Consider the following 8,396-nt stretch of genomic DNA (forward strand, 5'->3'; position numbering starts at 1 on the left):
GTCTTATATTAATTATATATATATATATATATATATATACATATCAGTGTTGCCAGTAAGTCAACGAAACTACTCCTATGATAATTTTCCAAGAAAGCTCAAATAAGCGACCTCAGAATAAAACAAACCCAAAAACCAGCACCCCGTGACTATAAAAAAATTAAAATGACTTTCAAAAACCATAAGCCAAATTCTCCTTATTATAAGCGTATTTGGCAACGCTGATATTCCTTTTTATTCAATCTGTGAGCTCAAAGTGTAAGAAAATTTATATAATAGTCAGGTTAAATAGAATGACTAGTTTTTGTTTGTTTCGAATTTCGCACAAAGCTACTAGAGAGAAGGCAGCTAGTGAACACCATCCACCAACGAAAAGTGGGATTGACCATCACGCTATAACGACCCCACGAATAAAAGGGCAAGCACGTTTGGCAAATATGGTCGAACCCGCGACCTATAGATTGCGAGTCAAGCGCCCTAACTACCAGGCCCATAGAATGACTTAATAACAAAAATGAACAAATGTTTCCTCGATGACTCCGAGGTAAGTTTCAAGGCTTATAATACTAGAATTCGTGGCTCGATCCTGTGGTAGACGCAGTGTGGATATCCCTTTGTGTAGCTTTACGCTAAAACAAACAATCAATAAATGTTTAGCATCACACTTTTCTTTTTAAAAAATGGAGCTAAAACACGTAGATTAAATAAATGAATTACACTATACAAAATGTTATTGTTGTACAGTTGAAAGAAGTGACATAATGTACATTCTAACGTGTTACAACTCGGACACCAGATGAAACCCCAAATTCTTGTCGCCTTTCTTAAAATAACCATGGGAAAAGAGAGCTGAAAGAGAGAAAAAGGTAAAGCAGGTGTTCTACGATTAAAAGACAAAACGAAATCACTTTGAATAATGTATTTTTTGGGGGGAGGGGTCTTTGAAGGGAGCTTTAATATGCTATCTCGGATTGCGGTTTATATCAGATACCTGCGATTATTATTAATCTAATATGCAAGGGTCCCATCCACTGTAGAATGATTGTTGGCTGTAATTCCTAATTTACTATGTATATACAAGAAATATGGCAAGCTTTTGGTAAAATGTGCAAGTTTGTTGCAGACAAAAAAATCAAAAGTGTTACAAAAGTATCAGAATTCAAGATTTGTTTATAAATTGATGACGTCATTATGACTCAGACTCTGATAAGTCAGAATGCAAGGTGATGTTCACGTGAAGAATCGTAATACTAATGCTGTTACAAAAATTACATGACTCAATCTGAAGTCGTACTTAGCAACGCATATTTAAGTTGTTAAGGAATAAGATGAGTTATATTTTCAATCTTCTTTTCCCATTAGATTATTTGTTGTTAAGCATAAAGCTACACAATGGGCCATCTGTGCTGTGCCCATCACGGGTATCGAAACCCGGTTTTAGCGTTATAAGCCAACGGGCTTTCCGCTGAGCCACTAGGAGGTTCACGTTAGACTAAAACAAAAATTACCTTCGCAAACGCCAACTCAATTTCTAAAAATGAAACTAAAGAAGAAGATTGAAGCTCAACAATTATCAAGACTCAAGAAGATTGCATTGAAATTGAAGAGAACTGAATTTTCAAATGTTTACAACGATAAATATGAACTAATAAAAATAACTAAAATATTACTAAACATAAAAGAACTGAGATGGATAACGATGAACCTTCTTAAGAACCGTCCCCCAGTGGCACAGCGGTATGTCTGCGGACTTACAACGCTAGAATCCGGGTTTCGATACCCGTGGTGGGCAGAGCACAGATAGCCGATTGTGTAGCTTTGTGCTTAATTACAAACAAACAATCTTAAGAACCGCAATCTGAAACCTGGATTCGAAACCGCGATTTTGCATGCTGAGAAACTTTAACTAGCTAAGAAATCAAGTAGAATAAATAGCTCAATGTATTGACTTGTATTTATGATATTTAGTAGGACCCTTCACCCAGTAGCACAGCGGAATGTCTGCGGAAACCAGATTTCGATACCCGTGGTGAGAATAGCACAGATCGCCCTTTGTGTAGCTTTGTGCTTAACTACAAACAAAGGCTTAGGTGAGTGATATTAAGAATATTAAAACTAAGGAAGACTGATTGAAGAGGACTGATACTAAAATAATGAAACTTAAGAAATCTCTGAATAAATATACTGATACTGAGAATGATGAAACTTAGTAAGACTGTGACTAAGGAAGACTGATGTAATGAGTATTGAATCTAAAAAGACTGACAATAAAGAAAAGGTGTTCTAAAATTACTTACACTAAAGAAGACGGACGTCAAACAGGACTGAAAATATTAAAAAAAAAACTCACCGCTAAATAAAACTGAGTATAACAATGATTAACACAAACTAACGGGATACATACAGGTAAGGAAGTTAAAAACATTCATCTTCAAAGCATTTCAGCAAAACTGAGTTATTTAAACCAAGGTATTCTAAGACTTAAAAGTGTTCTCAATGAAAAGGCTAGGAATGACAAGCATTAAGACAAGTTCAGATTACCTACGATCCAAGTGAATTTGAGTTAAAAAGAATCAGGTTATTACATAAAAATTCAGCTACTGAATTTTTAGTTTTACAGTTTCAGCCAAAACTGAAAAGATTGATACTAAAAACCATGTATATACATAATATGAGTAACAAACGAAACATCCAAAAGCGTTTCATATGACAAGTACTTTTAAATTGGTATTATTGTCAAGATATATATCATCTACTTGTTTGTGGGTTGGACCATATTATGTCAGCATTATGACCACTCAAATCAGTATAGTTTTTTACTTGTTCTCTAAGTTACGCTGTTTAATAATAATTCTCTGCACTTCGTGATTACATCAAGCATAACAACACGTTTTGAGAGATCACGAGAACAGTATATATATATATATATATATATGTAGTTTCTCATCGCTTTCACACTGTACGTTTGTCTGCGAGTCTTACTTTGTTTTTACTTTCTGTTACACGGTAAACCCTGGAAATTGTGCACAGGCTCTCTAGTTTGCAAGTCCGGAAATTAAGCTTTAGATCTGTTTCGACAAAAACACAAACAAACTAGATTTGGCACTTTTCCTAAATTTAACGTAATTGTTTATAACACTAAAACTTATAGTCATATAACGCTATTTTTGGTTTCTTTTCTGGGTGTACGAATGACAGCAGAAATAGCTCAAAACTGCATTCCTGAACTGGCAGTGGAACGGGTTTGTTGTTTACTGTCAGTTGGATCCATTTTACGTTATGAACTGGCAGTAGAAGGGTTTATTGTTTACTGTCAGTTGAATCCATTTTACGTTATGAACTGGCAGTAGAACGGGTTTATTGTTTACTGTCAGTTGAATCCATTTTATGTTATGAACTGGCAGTAGAACGGGTTTGTTATTTACTGTCAGTTGAATCCATTTTATGTTATGAACTGGCAGTAGAACGGGTTTGTTATTTACTGTCAGTTGAATCCATTTTACGTTATGAACTGGCAGTAGAACGGGTTTATTGTTTACTGTCAGTTGAATCCATTTCATGTTATGAACTGGCAGTAGGATGGGTTTATTGTTTACTGTCAGTTGAATCAATTTTATGTTATGAACTGGCAGTAGGATGGGTATATTGTTTACTGTCAGTTGAATCCATTTTACGTTATGAACTGGCAGTAGAACGGGTTTATTGTTTACTGTCAGTTGAATCCATTTTACGTTATGAACTGGCAGTAGGATGGGTATATTATTCACTGTCAGTTGAATCCATTTTATTATACAGGATTATCTTTATGTTTCAATGTCTTCGGGAGTTACTTTTGTGAAAGTGATAATGTTTTGGTAATTAGAAGCTCAACTTCTTTAACAACATGTTTGTACGTAATGATTAACTTCTGTGACGTCACTCTAATGACTGTAGTTAATGTAATAAAATGTGTACAAACCAGATGAGAACTACAAGCACCACGCTGTTATAATTATATTCCCCACTATAGATACGTTTGTGCATAAGAAAGCCACAGATAAACAAACACGAGAAAAATAAATTAATGGGTTCAACGTTACCAATGATTTCAGAAGTAATGCAGTTCTGTACAAACATAAAGAAAGAAAAAGATATTCGCCACAGCGACGCTAAGTGACCCAACAAGTTCGAGTGTTGCTAACATATCATAAACATAAATAATATTCAACGTTAAACTGGTACACAATTAAAAACATTTTATTTAGGCCTATCTGTGGCCTTCAAAAAGTTGACGACTCTACATGTTTCGACGTTACAACGTCATCCTCACAAGTGCCAAAATACTATAAATATCATAAACACTTACAGAAAAATGTCCTATAAGCTAATATAAAGAAAAGAGTTAATGACATCTGAAAAAAATTATCTCTTAACTAACATGAACAGAGCTAGAAAGTCAGCTATTGTTTGTTTGCTGAATTTTCCATAAAGCTACTCGAAGGCTATGTGCTCTAGCCGTCCCTAATTTTGAAGTGGAAGACTAGATGGAAGACAGCTAGTCAATACCACTCACCGCCAACTCTTGTGATACTCTTTACCAACGAATAGTGAGATTAACTATCACATTATAACGCCCCCACGGCATAAATGGAGAGCATGTTCGGTTACGGGATTCGAACCCGTGACCCGCAGATTTTAAGTCGAGTGTCCTAATCACCAGGTCATGCCAAGCCCAAGAGTTGTTTATATCTTACTTTAGTATATATATTTACAACTAAGATATCTGCCATTACTTTAATTTTATGCCTAACATACGAATATTATATAAGCTTCTCATATAATTATATAAACGCTTAATGAAGATGTCAGTTTCAGTTTCGACATTTGTCCAAGAGAACTCGGGGTAGACATGTTTATAGATGCACATAGATATGGATGTTAAATCAGTTTAAAAACAGAAACAAGAGACAATATACCGATGCTATCAACAAATGTATATTACTTGTAAACAAAAGATATCATGATCAGTAGCTTGCGTGTTATCGGAGAGAAAGAAACTAGACAGCATAATGATAAAATAAGATATTAAGATAATTTTCTGAAATGGAATTTTTAAAAATAGTCGATCAGATTACAGAAACGTGTACTTCAAACAAATGGCTAACCTAATATTTCGTGTTTCTCAAATACAGACGGCTTGATTAATGAAACAGAAATGCTTTAGTTTCTCTGAAGAGCTCAGAAAAAAAAAGAGAAGAGGAGGAGCGTGGGATCTTGTGCACTTGTGCAAAAATCATAATCCAACAATTTTGAAAGCAAGTAAAAGAATAACAGCTTTGAAGTTTCGACGGTTCTATTGGTGAGAATCAATATTTTCGATCTGATATTTTGATGATATATGATTATGTCAGAAATCATGTAATGTTTGTAATATTTTGAATTTGTAACTATTCCCTGATTATATTTTAGTTTCGTAGTATCGAATAAATAAAACGAAATTTTGTATTTAAGTTTAACTTGCAACTCCCAATCTTGGCTATTGTGACATGGACTTTTATCCTTACAGATAATCACATTTATATTATTAATTTTATTAAAGATGAAAATCTAGTAAATGTCTGGATTTTTTTTTCTCCCTCCCCCTCCCCCTTTTTTTCCCTAGTGTTCTGAGCCAACCACAATCCGACGTTGTACATTGTTAGGGTTAGGCTTAACATTTGGTATTTAAAAGAAGAGAAGATATCCACGATATTTGTGATGTTGACTAGTTAACAACAAGAAGCTTATTTGTAGCTAATATATTTCCCTATTTTACGTGTAGCACAGTCTTGCTTGAAGCCAAGGAGAAGGATGCTCACAAAGATGGGAGTTAAACGCATCCTACAGTGGTAAGCATTGATTGAACAGCAGCCTGCCTGGGCTTAACCCCCGTCAGCAGCATCTTGCGTCACAGTACTAGAGATACTGATGCTCAAAGCGATTAAAGTCGGTTCGGAGCCAATTAACAAGGATCACTTACCCTTTGTTTCTATGTACAGACTGGCTGAACCATTCTCAAACGCTGCACAAGCTTTATCATTTTTTCTTCATCTTGGAGCACAGGAGATGCAGCATCTTCCACGACGCTCGAGTTCTACCATTACCGATTCTTACTAAGTCGTTTGTACAGTATTTACCGGCGAATTCATTGTCAGCGAATTGCGTGCCATCTATGAATGATACTATACACTATTGTTGTTTAATACTTTTCCGAAATTATTAGTCCGGCATGGCCAGGTGGTAACGGCGCTCGACTCGCAATCTGAAGGTCGCGGGTTCAAATCCCCGTCCCACGAAACACGCTCGCCCTTTCAGCCGTGGGAGCGTTATAAGTGACGGTTAATCCCACTATTCGTTGATAAAAGAGTAGCCCAAGAGTTGGCGGTGGGTGGTGATGACTAGCTGCCTTCCCTCTGGCCTCATACTGCTAAATTAGGGACGGCTAGAGTAGATAGTCCTCATGTAGCTTTGCGTGAAATTCAAAAACAAAACAAACTTTTTTATAAATTGAATATCGGTGTTTTGTTAATTGTCTGGCCAAGATACATTTCGCCATCTAGTGGTAAGTTATAGATATAGATAAATCGTACATAGTTGTGTCTTTGTGTTTCTTGACAACCGTTCAAATGAAATTAATGCTATTTATTAAAGCAAAATTTGTATTTATTTAATAAATACGATAAATTGAAATTTGACAAGTCAAGTTGTTACAAAAATTATAAAAGTATCTCCTTATTTAACCCTTTTTGTCCACAGATAGCCCATTGTGTAGCTTTGTGCTTAACTTTAAACTTCAAAGACGTCAGAATTAATACATTAAATTTTAATAACTTACGTATTACTTTTATTCGTAAAATGATTTGTGTATGTGTGTGTGTGGTTTTTTTCTTGTAACACAATGTCTATAACTAAATTGTAGTAATTCTCATCACTACCCAGCCTTCTTACAGTAAAATTGGGATGATCTGGTAGTTAGGGTACTGCGAGTCACGGGTTCGAATCCAGTCATCGAATATGCTTGTCCTTTCAGCTGGGGGGGGGGGCGTTATAACGTAACGGTCAACCCTAATAATCGATTAGAGTAATCCAAGAGTTGTCAGTGGGTGGTAGTGACGACTTGCTTCCCTCTAGTGTATCACTTCTGAATTAGAGACAGCTAGCGCGGTTAGCCCTTCAGTACGTTTGCCAGAAATTCAACAAAAAAACAAATTATCACACGAATTAAAATACATTGCTAACTACCGAAAGAGTTACAAGATATTTATTAGTTATCATGTTATTTGTTATACCTTTGATGTGTTTTTTTTTGTACTTGTTGTTTAGATTGTTTGCCCTATATTAAAAAGGATTTCAGTTTAAAATGCAAAATATGCGAATTTCCTGTATATTTACTCAAGGGCAAACATTTTGGTTTACAGACAGGTACTTGAGACATGTTACTATGGAGAAATGTTATAGTTAGAAAGAGCGGTGTTAACATACACTGGATCTGACAAAAAAAATTAACATTCTATTCAGCAAGCATGTAGATCTCCAACTGGAAAAATATCTGTTTCTGTAACATATAATGTTATGGTACAATATCTCTGAAGTGCTTTAGATATTCCTCAAACTTTTTTTGTCTTAAAAAACCAAGGATTTGTTTTCAAAATTTATTGTCATCGTTGTTAAACTAATTAATCAAACTTATTCTTTGATACTTATGGTAAATTATTTATTCTTCACAGCCTATGTTTATTTTTCAAGTTTAAAACTTAATTTGATAATGTTATAAAAACTTATATTCTACAAAAATGTAATTCACTTCTGTGAAAGAATGTTGACGATGAATTCTCAAAAGTAAGTAAAAAACTCACTTTTGTTCAGTCCCAGAAGATTGTGTTCACTCTTTCTGGAAGGTATTTTCGTTTCGGATATTTTTATAAAGCTATATAAAGGCTATCAGCGCTAGTCTTGAATTGATAAAATAGAGAGAAGACAGCTAGTCCTCAATATACACCGCCAAATCTAATCGAATAATTCACCCACAGTCTCCAAAGTGCAATAGGCAAACCTTTTTTTTTTATAACGAGACGCAAATCACGGACGCTCAGACCAGGAGCTCGGACATATGAAAGTGGAGGAGACTAGAATAGTAGCAACCAAAGAAGTTGTAAAAGGAATATAAAGAACGAAGAGGAAGGTTGACTTTTGTCTTTGTTATTGTTTTTTGTGACAAATTTTTCCCATACAATTTTATCCTAGCGTGTTATCCAGCGATATTATATTTCCCTTCTCATTTAGCTTAGAAATATAAATTGCATAGTTGATCAAACGTTTCAAAATTTTACATATATATATATATATATATATACAGGGTGGGCCAAAATTAGGGTTAC

At 34.8% G+C, this 8,396-nt stretch overlaps 1 protein-coding gene across 5 annotated transcripts in view; it reads right to left on the reverse strand.

The window, feature by feature from the left end:
• The window catches only part of LOC106467053 (glutamate [NMDA] receptor subunit 1-like), a 127,079-nt gene extending 120,921 nt beyond the window's left edge, over window positions 1-6,158 (reverse strand). For 2 of the 5 annotated variants that reach the window (XR_002612440.1, XM_022395714.1), the window contains exon 1: window positions 5,999-6,157. The gene's annotated coding sequence lies outside the window, so the exon portion shown is untranslated. Of the gene's footprint in view, window positions 1-5,998 lie in introns of all 5 variants that reach the window. The other 3 variants (XM_022395709.1, XM_022395721.1, XM_022395705.1) reach the window with 2 other exon arrangements.
• Window positions 6,159-8,396: the final 2,238 nt, after the last annotated feature.

Source organism: Limulus polyphemus, unplaced genomic scaffold (assembly GCF_000517525.1).
Source record: "Limulus polyphemus unplaced genomic scaffold, Limulus_polyphemus-2.1.2 Scaffold77, whole genome shotgun sequence".
In the NCBI taxonomy this organism is placed as follows: Eukaryota; Metazoa; Arthropoda; class Merostomata; order Xiphosura; family Limulidae; genus Limulus; species Limulus polyphemus.